The sequence below is a fragment of the Schistocerca gregaria genome, chromosome X (assembly GCF_023897955.1).
Source record: "Schistocerca gregaria isolate iqSchGreg1 chromosome X, iqSchGreg1.2, whole genome shotgun sequence".
Classification (NCBI taxonomy): domain Eukaryota; kingdom Metazoa; phylum Arthropoda; class Insecta; order Orthoptera; family Acrididae; genus Schistocerca; species Schistocerca gregaria.
In genome coordinates, this window is record NC_064931.1 from 819,055,190 (window position 1) to 819,075,149 (window position 19,960).

The following is a 19,960-nucleotide window of genomic DNA, read 5'->3' on the forward strand; positions in this document are numbered from 1 at the left end:
ATCAACCAGAGGACACTCTCGTCCCTCCCCTTCTCTCCTCCTGTGACGTAATCCAAGATAGCGGTCTGGGGAAAATGGCGGGAAAAGAACTCAGTCTGTGTCTAGCTGCTGGATTGGGAGGACGGACGTAATTGTTTACTGTGTTCAATGGATGAGACATTTCTGCTAGAGAAGGAAGAGTATATTAGCTGTAGCCATTCATGTGAAGACTGTGTCGACAGCAATGATATTTGGTGAAGACGAATACGTTTGATGAATTAATGAAGATGCAGCAGGATGGGGCTAAGTCCCACTTCACAGTTCATACTGATGAATGCATGTGCTGTAACCGTAGATCATTTGATAAAAGTCGAGTCAGTCTGTCTTCCGAAGCGCAAGAGGCGAGACAGTCACCCACTCCAGCGCGTGGCCATTTCCAAAAGGCATGGAGATTCGGGCAGGGAGCGCGCCGGTTCAACCCCCTTAACATCCGACCCAATATCTTCTGGAACATGGCTGGCGTGTTCTTAAGCCCAAATTGTATCCATAGATACTGATAGTGAGCCCGTGGAATGGTAAATGCGATCTTCAGTCAGTCTTCTGTCACCAATTCCAGTTGATGGTATCCTCTCTCCAAATCCATCGTGGAGCTATATTTCGATTGACCTAGATCGTCCAAATTCTCCATTATGATTGGTACAGGATATGCATCCATGGTCATTCTTGCAATTAGCTAACACTAATGACAAAAAACCTATATTTCTTTGTTCCATCTGATGACTTCATTGCAACTCTCCTCAGTAAAGCCATCAGCCAACTGATGATACATGAACTCTTTCCTTAAAGTCTGAGGCGCCTGGGTAATCTGTACAAGTGTATGAAGACTGAGAGACTATTTCCATCAGGATTCTATACTGAGTCGCAAATGTCGCTGGTAATGACCCACTAGGACTGAACAAATTTGTGAATTACATTAACGACGTTTCCATTGCTGACTATCGTTTCTTATCAAATGATTCACCTTCTTGCTTAACCCATATACATTGATAGTTTGCTTGCTGCACAGGTCTCTGCTTGACCTGTCCAAGTCGTCCTCATCTAGGATGTTCAAGCTGGAACTCAATAACCCTTTTGACTTTCCTCTTCATCAGAGCAAAAACTTTCTACAGTCACCAGAACCATGTTATCTCCATCTGTTTCCTGCATGCATACCATGCTTCTACACAAAAAGTACCCGGTTCGCCATTGTGTTCCAACGGCGCTATGACACACATCATTTGGTGGGTCAGTACCCACATTCACCCAGAGTAATTTTCCTGTACCTCTCGGCACTTTGTCACACGAATTGAGTTTTAATGAATATGTATTCAGTGTTTCCGGTTCTGCCACAATTATTATTGTAGAACCTTAAGACAATGTGTCACATGAGCTCTCATTCCTAGCTGGAACAATGCCCCAATGAATTCGATAGTATCCAGAAAAAGATAAATTTCGGCATAGTGGTTATTCAGAAAATCCAGCCCTAGGATTTTGCAGGACTCTCACTCGCAGGGGGTATTACTTCCATATATTCCCAATAATGCCATATCTTTACCCCCTACTCTATGGAACCTGGACAGTGGGGACTTCAGTCTCTTCCTACCCAAGAGGTCAAAACTATTTACAGGAGCTCTGTAGCATAGCTGTGGAGCAGTCTTATAGACAGAAGCCAGACAGCTTGGATTCCAAATTGGTATTATAAAATAGCATTTGCTGTTGCCAGTCACACTTAAGCTGCAATAAATAAAGGGAAATCGTGACTGTCAGATGCAAATGTTATATTATAACAAAGAAAACAATTTTTTCAGTCGTAAGCTTCCATCAACCGTTTCTAACGGACAAAATAGTTTTTTTTTAAAGGAAAAATAGTATGTTCGTAAATAGTTGATAACATAAAAATGCTTCACAACGATGCCAGCTCACCATCCTAAAACTAAACACAGCCTTAATAAATCTGCCACGAATTTATTTTTCTGCAGCCATATCAAATATCTTAACTAAAAACATCGCTACATTGTACAATCCCGAATTGTCGTTACACATAATACTGGAGAGTAATTGCTCATTCCGTATTACAATCTTATACTGTGTGAATCAGTGAATGCCTGTTCTGCCATGATTGTTAGTATGTATGGATTATTTTGTCTGAGGTCTGTTTCTCATGCTTATCTGTTTGATATTTTTCAGTGTCGTGTTATAGTCTGACATGCCCTACCTCGTGTGAGGTTTAATAATTGATACTGGAATAGTCATTACATTAAAGCTGCGTCTTTCGCCTTAGAAATTGACTGGGGTACTTCCATTTTTTTTCCTTTATTCATTACCAGTGCAGTGGAGACGATTGGAGTATCCCATCGTGCTACAATCTGTCTCGTATTAGGAGTCCAACAGGCACCATACTTTGAAATTTGGTTGTGCCATACAGTGACATTATTACTTAAATGTGTCTCTGCAAATAGTATGAAACATTTGAAAACCACGCTGTATTACCAAAACAACTTTGGATAGGCCTATATTAAGACACGTTTTTTTCATTAGGTTGCTATCGAAACCTTGCGCAAATTTGGGGAAATACCCGTGCTGTGTTACACTATGAATACTCGCCAGTGAACCTAAGTTCACAAGTAAGTTTCATGCAATCCTCTGAATTTTACTCATTTCATTGTTCTTGTTGGCCATATTGAACGGAGGCTGAAAAAAGGATGGCAACAAAAGGGTAGTCGGATATTTCACGCTTCGAAGCACAAAGCACAAAGAATTCCGTCGTCAAAGATACACGATGTAGACCGCTCCGCGACAGAAATCTTGTTACAAGCCTCCTCTTAAGCGCGGAATCCATTTTAAATTCGATGGCACTTACATGTGTGTGTGGTTCATTGAACTGCCCTTTTTTAGCAATAACTTTTTCTTATTCCAAAGCATGGATTGTCTGAAGACACTGGAAATGAATTAAATCTTTTAGACTGTTGTTATTCCTTGCAATATCGAGAGTAGCCTTCCATGAATGTTATGAAAAAAGAAACTTATTAGTCTTATGACCGGCAGCAACACTGAGTTAGCGAAATGAAATGCTGTCCACTCGAATGAAATACAAATTATGGAATTTAAAACCAGACAATACCATTTTTAGAGAAATAAAATTTTTACTGTCGAAAGCCCCTGAAAGTTGAAAAGCTTGTTATGTGACATTAATATCCTTTGTGCAGGTGGAGGGTCAGATGAGATAAGACAACGAATTTCGTATGGAAATACGAGTTTTCACGGTTTTTAGCTCTTAAATGCAGGTTTTTGTGGGGAAAATGAATTTATGTAACTGTTTCGTAGAACTGACAAGAAACGAGATTCTATAAATTTATTTTATTTTTGGAGTTTCGGTTTCTTTCGTGGTGGGTTGAAACTGCAGCATTATGGAGTTAATGCCATACTAAACGCAAAAAAAATCGTTGCCGAACTAAGAGGTAGTAGAAAAGTTAGGTAATAATCTTCCTAGGATAATTCGTACGACGCATGAAACAGTCATATTCTCAATTTTCCGCGTTAGAAATGTCATTTCTATGTTACTACATCATAATAATTTCACCCCCAGAGTGTTTTAGTAATATTGTTTCGCTTGTTACTAAAAGTGTCTGGGTTATTTTAGCTAACTCTTTTACACGGTGCACTCTGTACATCATCATCGCCATCGACGTCATCATCATCATCATCGTCTTCGTTCATTCGACACGATCATAATCCATTCATCATTATCATAATATATTCGCTTTCAAATTCTGAAGGTGGCAGGGATAAAATACAGGGAGCGAAAGGCTATTTACACTTTATACAGAAACCAGAAGGCAGTTATAAGAGTCGAGGGACATGAAAGGGAAGCAGTGGTTGGGAAGGGAGTGAGACAGGGTTGTAGCCTCTCCCCGATGCTTTTCAATCTGTATATTGAGCAAGCAGTAAAGGAAACAAAAGGAAAGTTCGGAGTAGGTATTAAAATACATGGAGAAGAAATTAAAACTTTGAGGTTTGCCGATGACATTGTAATTCTGTCTGAAACAGCAAAGGACTTGGAAGAGCAGTTGAACGGAATGGACAGTGTCTTGAAAGGAGGGTATAAGATGAACATCAACAAAAGCAAAACAAGGATAATGGAATGTAGTCGAATTCAGTCGGGTGATGCTCAGGGAATTAGATTAGGAAATGAGACACTGAAAGTAGTAAAGGAGTTTTGCTATTTGGGGAGCAAAATAACTGATGATGGTCTAAGTAGAGAGGATATAAAATGTAGACTGGCAATGGCACGGAAAGCATTTCTGAAGAAGAGAAATTTGTTAACATCGAGTATTGATTTAAGTTTTATGAAAGTATTTGTATGGAGTGTAGCCATGTATGGAAGTGAAACGTGGACGATAAATAGTTTAGACAAGAAGAGAATAGAAGCTTTCGAAATGTGGTGTTACAGAAGAATGCTGAAGATTAGATGGGTAGATCACATAACTAATGAGGGGGTATTAAATAGAATTGGGGAGAAGAGGAGTTTGTGGCACAACTTGACTAAAAGAAGGGATCCGTTGGTAGGACATGTTCTGAGGCATCAAGGGATCACCAATTTAGTACTGGAGGGCAGTGTGGAGGGTAAAAATCGTAGAGGGAGACAAAGAGAAGAGTACACTAAGCAGATTCAGAAGGATGTAGGCTGCAGTAGGTACTGGGAGATGAAGAAGCTTGCACAGGATAGAGTAGCATGGAGAGCTGCATCAAACCAGTCTCAGGACTGAAGACCACAACAACAACATTCGAGTACGAAATTAGATACACTTCTATCGCTTCTAAATTTTTCTCAAGTGAACGTGGAATTCTTTCTAGTTTTGACAAGGATATAAATTAAATTCTTCTTTCGCTGTACGTGACACGAGTTCAGTATCTCAAATATCTAACACATCAATTTACACGAATGAGAGTATCTCGGCCACTGATTTGTTTTTCGTGGTCATGTTCTGAGGAAATAGTTAACACCACATAAATGTATATGTTTCTGAGGGCGTTTGATCGAGAAAAGATTTTTCTCACCTTTTTCCATTTCATCCCAGTGACACAGAAATAAATAAGAAGATGTATTCAGGAGGAGAATCGGTGCAGATGATTCAGTTTACTCTTCTCCTGCTACGAAAGCAAAGGAACTAAGTAGCATTTTGCTGGGTAGCTTTACACATGTGAATTTACGGAAATGCAAAAACATTTCTTGGAGAGACTGAAATTTATACCATCCTGCTGCGGCACATTGCATGAATTGCTGCGTGCATTTTAGAACGATGTTTTACATTTAGAAGCATACTCATCACATGCTCTCTTAATAAGGGCGCTAAAGACAAATACAGTTTCATTAAGAAAGGTTCAACGGCTTTTGAAAAACTTTAGAATATTATAAATACCGTTTATTTCTCAAGATGTATTTCACTAAATGACGATATTTTGACACGTAAAGGGGACTTGTGGCCTTTCTTAAGGATAAAATTCTAGAAATAATTGTCTTGGTCAGGTACTAGTTTATTAAAATTCATGAACCCTATAGGATTTGTGGGCATCGTCACATCTAAATTAAAACATATTGTGAGAAGAAAATGGACTTACTGAAGGTGCGAGAAGAAGTGAACAAGTTATCCAACGAGTACAGTAGCGACATGTAGATGCATAGTGGATACTAAGAAGAAAAGTAGGAGGGATTTTGTCTCCAAACATAAAGTAAAAGTTATAATGGTCGGTGCTAGTGGTGTTGGTGAAATACCTGTTATAGACAGTTAAATGTATATATATGTATATGCTGTTATCATATTAAAATATGTTGAGAGGACTGACCTTTACATATCTTAAATACAGCGTATATTAGCTCATTTCTCACATGACAGGAGAACGTAGCACATAATGCAAGATAAAAGTGAAAACATAAAAGCTATTTAAAACGTGCTTGAATGCTACAGTTTTAGAGTCGAAGTATAAAATATATTATATGAACAGTCATATATTGAATTGCAACTGAAGGAGGGCAAAATATGATGAGGTACAACTATAGTGCAGGACATTATGTCGAAAATAAAGATGATTTAAAATAAGCTTGCAAAAATTAAATATCACAATTATTTAAACAAAAATAAATTTTACCGTAACACGTTTTTAAATCAGATTAAAAAGTATAAAATAATTTTTCCTAGCCCCATACAGATTCAAAACACCATAAAAGCAGTCTTCAAAATTCGCGTGTGTGAATTTTTAGTGGCAAATACAATATTTATAAGAATTTAATTTGAAATACAAAATTTCCGCTACACGAGTGAAACAAGTTACACGACAAGCTCTTTTCAGCGTTTTGTCATTATCAAGTGAACCTGTAAAGATAGTGCAGCAAAAAACTTGTACTTAAAATTAAATATGTCGTTCTCCAACCTCGTTCAAGCTGCCGGGGCACTGGAAAGAAACTTGAAAAATTTATAACAAGGACGTGGGGAACATGCCATACATAATTCATACACGAGTAATTACCCTCCTATATATTATGTTGCATGTACCCCAAGTTCCTCGTTTTAAGTCTCAAAAGTACCGTCATAGCTACTAAAACACATCAAAAGCACAAATTATAAGGCCTATCTGCATAGGGATAGAAATCTGTATGGGTCTAGGAGAAATTATTTTTACCTTTTAGTCTAATTTAAAAATGTGTTGTAGTAAAGGCATATTTTTGTTTACATAATTATTTTCTGACTTTTAGTCTCGTGTGTGCGAAATTTGCCAATGGGTTGGAAACATATTGATGAAATTACTTTTTTACTTAAATTATATGCTTTTACCCACAGCTTTGCCTAAGTACTCTTACGTCACATATATTGCATAGAACTCCTACGCCCCCACTCTCTTTCCACCTACTCTTCCACCCTCTATCTGGTCAGTTGTGGCCCATAGTGTTTGGGATGCTTTCTGATACTACCCACACAACACGCCCGTCGTGCAGGGCAGATACGATGTCAGGCATTACCAACTTTTTTCAGCACCACCCACACCGATGAAACCAACAGCAAAGTGAGTTGATATAGCACTGTCATCCAGTTCCGAGCTCTGTTTAAAATTTTAGCTCTCTAGTTCTACATTGCAGAATTTGTACCAAGCAGACAGAAAGACAAAAAATGCAGTCTAGTAAAAACATTTTAAAGTATAAGACACATGAGTAAACGTAAGAAAGGTCATACTGGTAAAAAGACTGGAATAAGACTCGACGGTCTGAATGCAGAAGTAGGTGAAGCAGTCCAGGTGACGTGAGTTGTTCGTTGAGCTATGGGCAGAGCATTGTTAGCAACAGCAGTTGTACAGGTAGTGGTGTAACCAGCAGACAGTCTGTTGGCTTTTATTGACATTGGCGCCGAGAGGAGCACTGTTCCCATAATAACGATAGTCAATTACGATGATCTATAGAGTAATTAGACAGTATTCATAAGTGCTCTGTCATAGCAAATACCTGAAGATGTCAAAACAGGAGGTTTGCTCATTTTTTTCATTTAGGGAGTCCATGTCATTAGTTTTTCGCTACGCATAGATTTCGGTTTCTCATAATATATTGAGTAGAGCACCTTTTCCTTTTAGATGTGCCATTCACAGTGTGCCCAATGGTGAAGCAAATTTGACGATTTGTTATTTGCGAACGCATGCATCGAATTTCATGGCACACATTGTCAATATTGCAAGAGACTAAATTCGACAAAATCCCAGTCCTAACTAATCAATACATTGTTAGACATTAGTGATATTTATCGTGTATAAAATACAGATATCAAATATCCAGCAGACTGTATCGTTAACATCGTTATCGTGATAGCGTATTGTATTAAGTGGAGCTCGATTCACCACCGAGACAATATTCCAGCAACAGAATAAGACAGACAGTGCCTGGAAAACGGGCGATGCATCCAGTTTTCGATTCTCAGGCTGTCAGGCCTTTGAGACAGCTATTCTGGCCACCGCGTCGATCACGTTAGTGGACCACAAACGCTAAGCGCACTGTAAACTGCATCCGTTCGGTGATCGGTTATTGATGACGTCATTGAGAGACACGCTGGCAAACCTGAAGGCAGAACACAATTACACGATGCGGTCGTGGATCGTTCTCATAACGTTGTGTACCAATCGTCAAGACGTTAGCTTTTCGACATTAGCAATTATGTTCACTATAAAATGCGTGGGAAAAGGTACTTATGTGCCACTTATTAAAACTGCTTCCCCTATCATTCTTGAATATAGTGTGGGATTGACAATTACTTGCTGCTTTGCTTAGAACTACGAATATGTAAATTTATTCCTTTTTTATATTTTTATTTTACATAATGCTTTATTTCGTTATGACCTGCACCTGGAAGGTAAGCAGCAAGTAGACAATAGTTCGTTCTTCGCAGTTAATGTGCCCGTCGATGATCCAGTCAGAGAGTACACCGTCAGCTCCACACAGTAAGAAATTACTCCGGAAAAATCTGTCTATTAAACAGCGGGATTGCCCTTTACCGACTGCCCAGTAGTAAAACCGCCGACCAGTGGCCACGAGGAGGCGCTGCCGATCAGAGGAGCCTGCTTCCCAGGAAATCAATGATATTAATATTGGGCTACTCGTGATGGCGAGATTTCTCTTCTCGTGCTTGACGAATGCTTACGGGGTAGCTCTAGGCAAACTTTCAAATACGGTTCTTTCGTGATGATGACACGGACTTTCAGGTATAAAGGACAGGCAAATGTTTCAATTTCAAAGAGATAATTCCGATCCAGGAATGGCTTAAATCCAAAGTTCTAAGCGAAAATAATGAAACTTCAAATTTGCCTGTCGATAGGCTGATGACGATAAAAGTCCAAAGCGCAGACATTTCTGTAATCATTTTAAAATCTGTTGAATGTGGCTTCCCACAGCTTCAATACGTGCGTGACAAAGTTCTATGGCACCGGTGTCACGTAAGTTGCACGTTTTCGTGGCCGTTTTCATTGAAGGTAAGACCCGTGTGTTTAGCCAGTCGGAGACACCATAAGAGTCCTGAGTTCCGCATTAAACCTCATCAGAGACTGTTGAAGAAGTGGTTTGAAGAGAAAGATAACGCGGCCTAACAAGCCAATCGGTTTTATATTCGAGCCCGGTGTTGATTGAACAATCTTATAGGGAGCGAGAATTCTTGCCAGGACGTTCTCCTCAGTTTTGACTGCTATCTTGGTATACAAGTTTTTCCACATAAACCCAGAACAAGAACTCAACTAAGTAAACGTTCTAGCCATTAAATTGGCCTATACACTGTAGATGTTCACGACAAACATATGGAAAGTAAGCTATGGCTCCACCGTGGTGGAACAACACATGTGCTCGAAGGTAAAATGGATCTCAAAGTAGTATTCCACTGGTACAATTATGCCATAACACGTTTATCTTCGTAGCTTTCGATATATACACCTTTTTTTCTGCCGGACACCTTAAGGTGGTTGCCGGAGTATAGATGTACATTTACAATGTGTAATGGCGATGATGACCTCGCCGTTGAGCTCCCGGAAGCACTAAACATGTACCTGTACAAGACAGCGCTTTGCACATAACATTTATCACGTGGAATTTTATATTCCCATTCAATAGGAATGTTATGCCACAGAATAGAAAAAGGGAAGAAATTAAAATTATTCTTGACACTTATCAGAGACTTGACAGTGCAGTTAAGACCCTGTAATACATTGTTACGCAAAACAGCGGACCACTGACCACTAGGAAAGACGCATAAAGAGCAGATACTCACGTCATTGTCTCCCTCCCGCCTCCATATATACAGCGGTCCTCCAGCTCTGAATCAATTTGGTCATTAGGATCGATGGTTTTCGTACCGAAGCACTCAATTCAATCATTATTACGGTGTAGTGACATCCCTGTTGTATGTTGCAGCACTTCTCTCGAACACACTGTTTGCGTTTTCCGAGACCACAACATCCAAGTAACCACGACCTGCTACTCGTCGGACGTCGTATTGTCCGCTACCTACCACATCGCTGATGGGGAAACTGAGAGTCTTACAACATCAGTACATTTCGCGGTGTTAACGAACTAACATCATCGTCACTGCTGGCCATTTGGTGCCTCCATTCCTTATCATCGGTGCAGGCCCTTCTGGGTGCTAGGGTATTTCTGGCGAGTAGGGCCAAGATCATCTAACAACACGACTTCCTACCACGCAGTACATCCCGATGAGTCACCGCGGGTCATTGTCATTTTCCGGAGATGGATCTAGGACATTCTAACGCTGTGTGGGAGCATAATGTCACGCTAAGGCTTCGCCTGCCAGACGGCAACCGGCAACACTTCGGCTGAACTACAGGTGTAGCGGCCTCGGATACCGGCACGGCAGAGCAGACAACAGGGGTCAGCAGAAAAATTCACACGTGTCACTGGCAAGAGGCGCAGCCGAGGCTGACGAGGAGACAGGGAACTGTAAATATGACTGAGTAAATGTTAACTTGCCAATCACGTCTTATTACCGCCGAATGACACTCTACACGTTCCACAACACCACCGTGATAACTTAGACGTGTCTCCGCTCAGCAGCTCTACACGTGTCCCAAATAACCATAGTATGATAGTCGTATTAAAGCTACTTGTTAATAGGGGTAGTAAAACACGAATAATAGCTAGCACTTTAGCAGACTGAGTAGCGCTGTTGCATGAACATTGCAGGCAAACAGCACTCGTGAACGTCAGCACACAAGGCGGGGTAAATCGGACAAGTAAGACGTGGTGAACAAAGGTACAACTCATCTATTCAAAAAGTTTCGAGACTAGATTAATAAAAAATTGAGAAACGTTAGGATGGGCGTTTTAATGCGTCAACTGTTCACATACATTGTGCCCCCCCCCCCCCCCCCCACTCCCCTTCCCTCTTTTGTGCAACGCACAGAACGTTAATACAACCATATGAAACTCTCAAAAAAGTACTTTGGGATGTTGTTGAACTGGTGCGTCACATTCGCTCTGTTATTGTTAACCAGCAGAAACTCAGTCTACCCTCCGTTGTCTCGACAATCGTTATACCTTTTTCAGAATTGATTTGTCCAGATTTTTCATTTCAGTCGAGTCACGGTAGGCGTCCGCACATCATTGTTTTAGCTCGAGAGTCAAGATGTGTAAGACAAACTTTGCAGACACTATTCTCATGTTCAAAATATTTTGGAGAATTTTGTCCTGAACACTTGGTTTAGAGATGTTCTGTCGGTCCATTGCAGTTTGTACACAACAATTACACACCACGGCTTCACGTGCAAAATTTAACATTTCCCGCTCACAAGTGGCTGGTTAACTACATATTTGTCGTTTACAGACGTCAGTTCAAGCTGCCGAAGTAGTTAATGCGTTGATGTCACCTACACTGGTGACGATCCAAAATGCAACACCAAAAAGGACCGTAGATATCACAACCAAATTGATTCGGGAGATAATACGTTGTGCAAAGATCACGTGTTTGAAAGTACAGATCCATGAGAAGTGAGGAAGCTGATGAAATCAGTATTGAGTGTTGCCGCCATTGCTGGCTATAACCGCTATTGCTCGCCTCGATATTGAATAAAAAAGGCTCTGGATCTGTTGTTGGGTTATTGCAGTCCATACGGCTTCCACATATTGCCAAAGTTGATCTGATGTAGCAGGCGAGTCGTTCCGCAGTCATCGACCAAACGTTTTCGACAGGCGAGAGATCGGGTGAACAGGGGGGGGGGGGGGGGGGGGGGCAAGGCAGCAATGCAGTGCACTCCAATGGGCGACGAAGAAGTCTTGGACATTGCGTGCTAATGACAACTAACATAAGCAGCAGACGAGCACTGGAAACATTTTCTGAACATACAGCAACCGCCGTACGCTATGTTTGCAGCAGTGTAGTTAAGCGTCTGTGAAATAGACCATAGTCCTTTATTTATTTTTAGTACAGAGACATGACTGCAGGAGGCGGGAGGTTACTGACTTTCGATAACGTCGGTGGCTGGCTGCTCGCCGGCCGCTGGGATCGGCAGCTGCCAGCCCAGGAGCCAGCACAGTAGTGTAGCAAACTGCCTCCAGACTGTGCTAGCTGCAGCTCTTGGCATCCTGACTGACCCGTGATCGCAGCATACCACACTGGGGCAAGTGGTGTTTAAACCATAACAGCACGGCTAAAGTTGAATTCTTATGCCTGTATTGGGTGGTGATCGACAACAGAGGCCCTAAGGACCCTCATAAAGTAGCCCAAGCTCAAACATGGGACACGATAGGGAAGATGCTGGACGCAGCAGATATTCATCTGTTGGAGTGCAAAGGCACCAGCTCATCTACATATGGTCCACAGTTCAGGCAGCTGTCTCTAGCTACTGGAGTAGAAGCCCTTAGAAGATGACTGGATACTTCATCTGACACTGCAGTAGCCTCCACCTTGAAGTCCGTAGATGATGGAGATGGTGGTGGTCAGCATCACGTATACTCCTTGACACAGTTGTGTACAGTGCACGTCTGCGAGCTTCTGGGAAAATTTCAGAGTGTGGGCCTGATTTCTTTATTTATTTGGGGAGGAGGGAGGGAGGGAGTGGTTTATTCGAGTCTGCTGGCCACTACTTCTCCAAAAGAAGCATCTAGGAAGAGACAACAGGCTGGAGCAGGTGTGTGTCGCCAATGGACGGTGATGGCTTCATTCGTTTTGCTTTTCTGGTTTAGGCAGCTCCTGAAGGCGCCTAGCTGGAGCGGTAGTATTGCCACACTTCACCCAACAGAGGCTCTGCCTAGTTCATTCCGTTTCGTCAGCTTCTTGAGTAAGTGTTCTTTCGTTCTGAATACACCTTCTTGTGAAACTGTGTCTGGGATTCAGGCTGACTTTCGCTTACGTCTGTACGACGCCATTTTTATCAGCTTCACAAGATCAGTTCACAGCACCAGACAGTTCTGGTGCAACAGTACCAAAATGTATAAATAAGAATCCAGAGTTTAAGATAATGCCAATGAGTTGAAGTAATACGTTTCCTGCTCTGTGGTATCATAAGAAAAATATATTTGGCTCCGTCAATTAAGCTCTTCACGCTCACTGATAAGTTTTCCTTCTTTCATAAACACAGCGGAAGATACACATTCAGTATAAGTTTACTCTAAGATACTGAAATAATATGTGTACTCACAAAGCGTCTCTCATAGCAAGGACACTGTTCATAAGCATATTATCGCATGTTATCGTTATTCCTCGCTAGCGTCTATACATTTGCTCTGAGAAGTTCTGTCTGGTTTCTTCTTGGGCTATTACTATGTAAGCAATTTGACGTTACATACATATCCAAAAAAATCGAACATTACAATAATAAAACAATGAAAATTTTGAAATATTGACTGCACAAATAATCTATGCCAGCCCAATTAAAGATACCTACCTTGTATTTGGAGGTCAGAGAGACGTTTTTCATTTAACACTGTAAGCCGCTTCAGGGTTCTCTTCCAGTATCAGTAAATATTATGTTGCATCTGTGCCTTTTCTTATACTTGAAACAGTGAATAAACTGACTTCTTTTCACACGGTACCTTAACTTTTTCCACGCTCTCACAGGTGCATTTAAGTAGCGATATTAGAACACGCTGTACAGCATATCGTAGTTATAATCAATATGCTGACATTACAATACATATTACCTTACTTACGTATATTAATTACAGACAGATATCAAAATAAATTGAGGACCAGAATCTCCGGCACCTGGCGTGAAGACCACTGACTAATTTATCATGGATTTTATGATAAATTGCAAGTAAGTGTTCAACCTCAATTATGAGTTAAATCTGTTTCACTGTATTTTAAATATATAAAATCTTTTTATTATTATCTATAAGAAGGAGTCCAAACTGGGGGTTGAAACCGATTGTTTCTTTATATTACCACAGGTAATATTACGTTTCGTGCTCATGGAAGGTATGCTAAATATGAAGCAGAACATCACACTATGCTTCAGGCATAAAACACGTGTACATAGTTCGAAATTTCTGTTCTCTCTCGTCATCTTAATAGCCACCGGGAAATACGGCAAATTTATCTTGCAGAGAGAATGAAAGAATATTCACGACTGTGTTCTGCAGAGACGGACTCAAGGAAAGATGTTTTTTTGTTTGCCTGTTAGTTTCCCAGGCATGCGGGAATATTGGGGCAATTATGATAATAACGTACAGCCAGGGACTTCTGAAGAGGAAGACTACTGTTTGAAGGACGTCGCGGCCCCTCCAACACCCACCCTCCCCTTGCAAGCTTGCGTCGCGCTGTCGAAGAGAAAAACAGAGTAGCGAGACAGGGAGATAACAGTCATTCAACCATAGGGCATAGGTTTTCAAACAAAAAGATGGAAACAGGCGATCTAGATTCAAGTGCGCAGAAAGTATAACTCTCTCAAATGAGGGGAGAAAACTGTGTAAATGGATTGTTACGAGCGCCATTACGTAGATCATTCTTTAACACAAATAGTTTTTCTTCGCTGATAAGAGAGCAGCCCACAAATTTTCAAAACCGTTTTAACCGTCGATGACGTGACTCTTGCGAAAGTATTAAATTATTTTGGATTAAGCTGGTCCCATCCTTAAACTATTTTGGGTAGATTTTATTGTGTTTCGTAACGTGTAGTTGATACTTTTAATCACGTCCCCAGCCATTGACACTTATCTTTATCTTTTTATTCTCATCCTCTTTATGGATCCATTTCTGCTACTGTGTCGTTTTGTGTTTCTGAAGTGATCACGTGTGCACGAGCGCAGGCACCTGTAACAGATTTTTGATGAACTTTTCTCAACAATGCTAAATTCTCGAAAATTAACTTACCAGAATATTCCTTCGTTAGCTTTACTCCTTTTACATTTACTCTCTGTTATCCCCGATAACATCATAACCTATTTTAATATGAGGTTAAACGACAATATTTAACAAATATTTAGATTTTGCGAAATTTATTACGCATTCGTACCTGGTATCTTTAGCGTCTTATACTCCACATCATCTGTACCATTTGCTGTTAGCATATATGCAAAGAATTTGGTGTCCAAAAAATAACTCATTTACATCCACTTCTATTCCAGAACTCTTAATTTATGTGTCTTCACATTCGTATGTTTTAAAAAGCGTTCGCGATAAGCAACAGCCTGGTTTAGGAACCTTCGGAGACTTTTATTTTGATCTTGATTAGCGTTTTTTCTCACAACAGCATTTATTTATTGTTTTAATTATTAGTTACTACGGCACGCCTGTTAACGTTGCACAGCCAGAACATTACTGAAAAGTAGCACATCAGGAAATCCGTATCAGCTGACAAGGATTGCTCCTATTTATGTGTTTTATCAATGCTGGTGCGAGCTGCTTCTCTAGCAGATAATGTCGATCGCTCTCGCCTTTATGAAAGTAATATTCACCCTTAATTAATTACAGTTCATACAGGGAAATCTCTTAGTGTGGCACACAAATTACTCTTTTATGTCAAAGGATGCATTTATTAAGTTTGTTTCCCATTAAATTGACATTTATGAGCTACAGTTGTTTTCGTAGCAGCTTTCAATTGTTATCATCCAGAATTTTAAGTTTCAAGTGATACTGATTTCCATGGACACGAGATATAGCAATAACAGCCAAGCTAGCCGCGGTTGTGGACTCATTAAAAGGTACAGTTAGGGTAGCGGGAGTGTTACAGTTTCATGGCCACTACACATTCTTCACTAATATTGATAAACAAGATCGATCTAACGTTCTTAGCAACAATTTAGAAAGTTTTCAGTCCAGCCTGAGTCACATGTTTTTTATATGTCTGTAAGCATATTGTCGTTTCGTTGGTCCCTTGTCCTTTCTTCCTACTGTGAAACCGCACTGCTTTTCTCGAATACCTATCTTCTAATGTTCACAGTAATATAGATATCTTTTTGGTTTTTGTATTCTTTCTTGGAAGCCTTTTTGGAAACTGCTGTTAAATGCACGGTTTCTCATTCCTTTCGAATAGTCATCATGTCTCTCAAAATTTTGAGGTAATTGTCTTGCATGTATGTGGCAAGCCGATGAAAATTGAACCAAAGGACTCTCTTCTACGTTCAGCTCCCTCTATTGTGTGATCCAGAAACACTGGAAACAACGAATAAGACAACAGTTTGAAGTGACAGAAATAAAGATTAACACAAACGACTAAACAAAAACAATAATAACATTTAAGAAGAAATTCTGTGGCCACCCACTGCATACATGATAGCGCCTACTTCATCAGCATCCCACTTCCAGTCTAACCCTCACGGGATGCCTGCGTCACTAGGAAAACCTACGTTGTCTGTGTTGTCAACACAAATATTTACCGGCGGCCACAATACAACACCACGTCTCCACCAACGGCCGTCAGGGACCGATCCTGTTCGCGGAGCCTGCAGAACAGCTTCACCAGCTACACCAGGCACGTCATCGCAAATAGTTCTGGCAGATACATCCGCCAAACGGGCTTTATAGGGTGGCGCACTGCAAGCAAAGGGCAGTTCGACGCACCGCTTGGAAGGTATAAAGAGCAGCCACCCCAGCAGTCACGGCCAGACGCCTCTTCTAGCTGGCCGATCTCTTGCAAATACACTTGATATAGTCGATGAATATCTTGACATTGTAAAAGTGTTTCATTGTGACTCTCCTCATGAAGAGTCGGGTCTTTTCTATTATTATTTATTTTATATTTGTGACAATACGCAACTGGGATCGAGTCTGTTGTTCTTCTGGAGACTGTATTATTAGTTCGTTTTGGTGAGTCCAATAAATAGATTTCGGACTTGTGTTTTCCGCATTTCTATTCTGCTGACGCAGATACTTCAAGAAATATTACACAAATTCTAAAAGCAACAAATTACATGGTTTCGTCACGTGAATCGACAGGACAGGACAGTTGATAGCCATAGAAGATTTTAGTGCGTAATCAACCTTTTAAAATCAAAAGAGGAATAAATCTGGAAAAATTGAGTGTAGTAAATGAGGAAGGCCACAAAAATGGTTCAAATAGCTCTAAGCACTAGGAGTCCTAACATCACACAGATTAATGCCCGAGGCAGGATTCGAACCTGCGACCATAGCAGCCGCGTCGTTCCTGACTGAAGCGCCTCGAACCGCTCACGAGGAAGGCCACAGACAGAAGAGTTGTGCAGAAGGAGAGACTGAGAGGGATACGAGTTTAGAAAAGGTCATGACAGATGATCTACAGGGTGTTTTACAATTCGTGTTGCACACTTCTAGAGGTTGCAGAGAGGACACAGTAGATCAAGTTTTACGTAGAAAAAAAGTTGCAACTAGAATAGTGGGGATGTTACAATTTCATAGCCGCTAGATATGTATCAATTTGAGGTAAGTGTCCCTGTAGCGGAAACGGACGAGTCGAAAGTTATAAGCAAAACTGGTTATGATATCTTTGACAGTGGAATACATACCCTGGTACTGTTGTTGCTAAGATTGCAGGGTAGACAACTTTCAGAGGTGGTAGTATGGGTCACAACAAGAAAAAACGTTCAGTAAATATAGTCTCTAAAATGCACACCTCAGGAGTTATGAGCACTTGTTCATCTTCGGTACTGTGAAACACATCTCCTGTGTAGAACAAGTGCTCATAGCTCTTAAGGTATGAAATTTAGAGCCTATTTTACTAGATTTTTTTCTTGTTTTGGTCCATATTACACCCTCTGAAAGTTTTCTACCCTAAAATCTTAGCAACAAGGTTCAAATGGTTCAAATGGCTCTGAGCAGTATGAGACTCAACTGCTGTGGTCATTAGTCCCCTAGAACTTAGAACTACTTAAACCTAACTAACCTAAGGACATCACACACATCCATGCCCTATGCAGGATTCGAACCTGCGACCGTAGCAGTCGCACGGTTCCAGACTGCGCGCCTAGAACCGCGAGACCACCGCGGCCGACTTAGTGACAAGGGTAACAGCACATGCTGAAGCAAAGCAAGCGCTGTATCATGTATAAGATACAGAGGCGAGCGAGTGCACGGGACTTACCCTAGTTCACTGCTAGTAGCGTCACGTCATCGTAACGCGCCTGCATATAGTATTGCACCACATTTAACATAAAAGTAAAAATTAAGATTTGTGTGTAAAACTTTGTTAAAGTATAGTTCTATGTAATAATGTTTCAGGTAACAAATCTTAATGTTATAAAATTAGTAGTTTACGTAAAATTCACGTTTTGAAAGAAAAATAGGAGGCGCTAAATAATGACGCTAGGAAGCCAAAATTTGGTGAGAAGGTGCAGTAAGTAGTCATTAATGAGTGGTGCTGGTTTCCAAAACCATAAAACTAAAATTGACTCCAGAATCCGCGTTTTTCGGAAAAATCAGAGGCGCGAAATAATAGAGCTACAATATTGAAAATTGGTAGGATGCTTCAGTTCACCCTAATAATAATAATGGAAATACCACAATCAGTTACCTCTTTTAGTTTTTTAGTAATTTAGTAAAAACTACTTTTGTGAGTAAAATGTACATAAGCATTATAGATTAAGTACTTTAAATTTTAATGATAAAACAAATTCTTTAAGACCAATGATCAGATAGGACAATTAACAAAGCTACACCAAGTTTTAGTCTTGTAGCATAATTAACAGCTGATACAAGTCTTGATAAAGCTATGGTTCAGAGGTAACAATCTACCGTTAGTTCCATTGTAAAAATTCTAGAGAGTAAAGTTTTAATTTTAGCGGTCTGAGATTTTCTACGTGCTTCTGTACTGCTCAGATGTAGGTATACAAAAATTGAGAAGTTTGTAAAGCTATTATTAAATGTGATATTTAAGATTATGTGCCTGAGATAGCGATCATTTGGAGGCTACAGGCATCTGCATAGGAACGAAAGAACAGATGCTCTCTTGGCGGTACGCGCCGGAGCTATATAAAAAGAGCGGCAGAGGCAGTAGGAAGCTCACTCCGCATTTGACCAACGCCTAGTCCACGCGAGCTTAACGTCCGATCGCGCCTAGCCTCGGGTGACGTCATAGCGGGCTGTGACATGTGCGTACTTAGCAATGTAAACGGACATTGAAAATCGCGAGGACTGTACACCGTCCTGGATCGTTTAGACTTCGGTAACAAACTGTTATTGTGCCGTCCGTGTGAAGTATAATTCCGCGTGGCAAGTGGTGACTAACTCCACTTTTAAGGCGAGCATTAATTTTTTTTAACATTATTGCGAACTATTAATAGAGTACCGTTAGTTAGAGTAATGAACTATTCGGGAGGAACTTGCTGTAGAAGTCGCCTCTGAACTATTAAACGATTGGCTGAATTAACAATATTTAATGTCTTTAGCATTTTCAGAAGTTTCGAGTAATTTGTGTGAGCCTTTAAGATAATAAAATCTTGTTTGGAACTTTAAATTTTATTGAAGCAGCCCTAATCCCGTGAAGAACTATGGATATTTTTCGTTTAGCTGGGCTGTACAGGAATGTGGCCGTGCAGACTGGGAACTAAGGTCAGTAAGTTTCCCTTCGCTTTCTGACTGGCCACCAAATTAGTTGCCAGGCTCGCGTGATTTAAGGTGGCAATGTTCAACTTTCATTCAACATTAAACAACGACTTCTTCGCCGTCCCACATATGTTGCATCGGCAATAGTCTGTTACGTGAAATGAACATTCAAACAACACATTAAACGACTTCTTCGCCGCCCCACATATGGTGCATCGGCCGGGAAAACTGAATTAAAAGCAAATAAAAGTGCTCGATGTGTGAAAGCGATTGGTATAAATTAACGAACTCGGTAGGCAATAACAGGACACTGAATTGAACTAGTGTGGGAACAGTGTTACCAGTAAAGGCGGGTGTAGTGTATAAACAATAAGTGTCTACCGCTGTACGTTGGTTAGTGACGATGGTGAGGAAGGCGACGATGCTGGATCGCGGCTGCCGACGGCGCTGAGACT

General features: G+C 40.6%; 1 protein-coding gene across 7 annotated transcripts in view; it reads right to left on the minus strand.

Moving 5' to 3' along the window:
• The window catches only part of LOC126297890 (uncharacterized), a 2,130,251-nt gene that overhangs the window by 1,395,504 nt on the left and 714,787 nt on the right, over positions 1 to 19,960 (minus strand). The gene's annotated exons all lie outside the window — the stretch shown is intronic.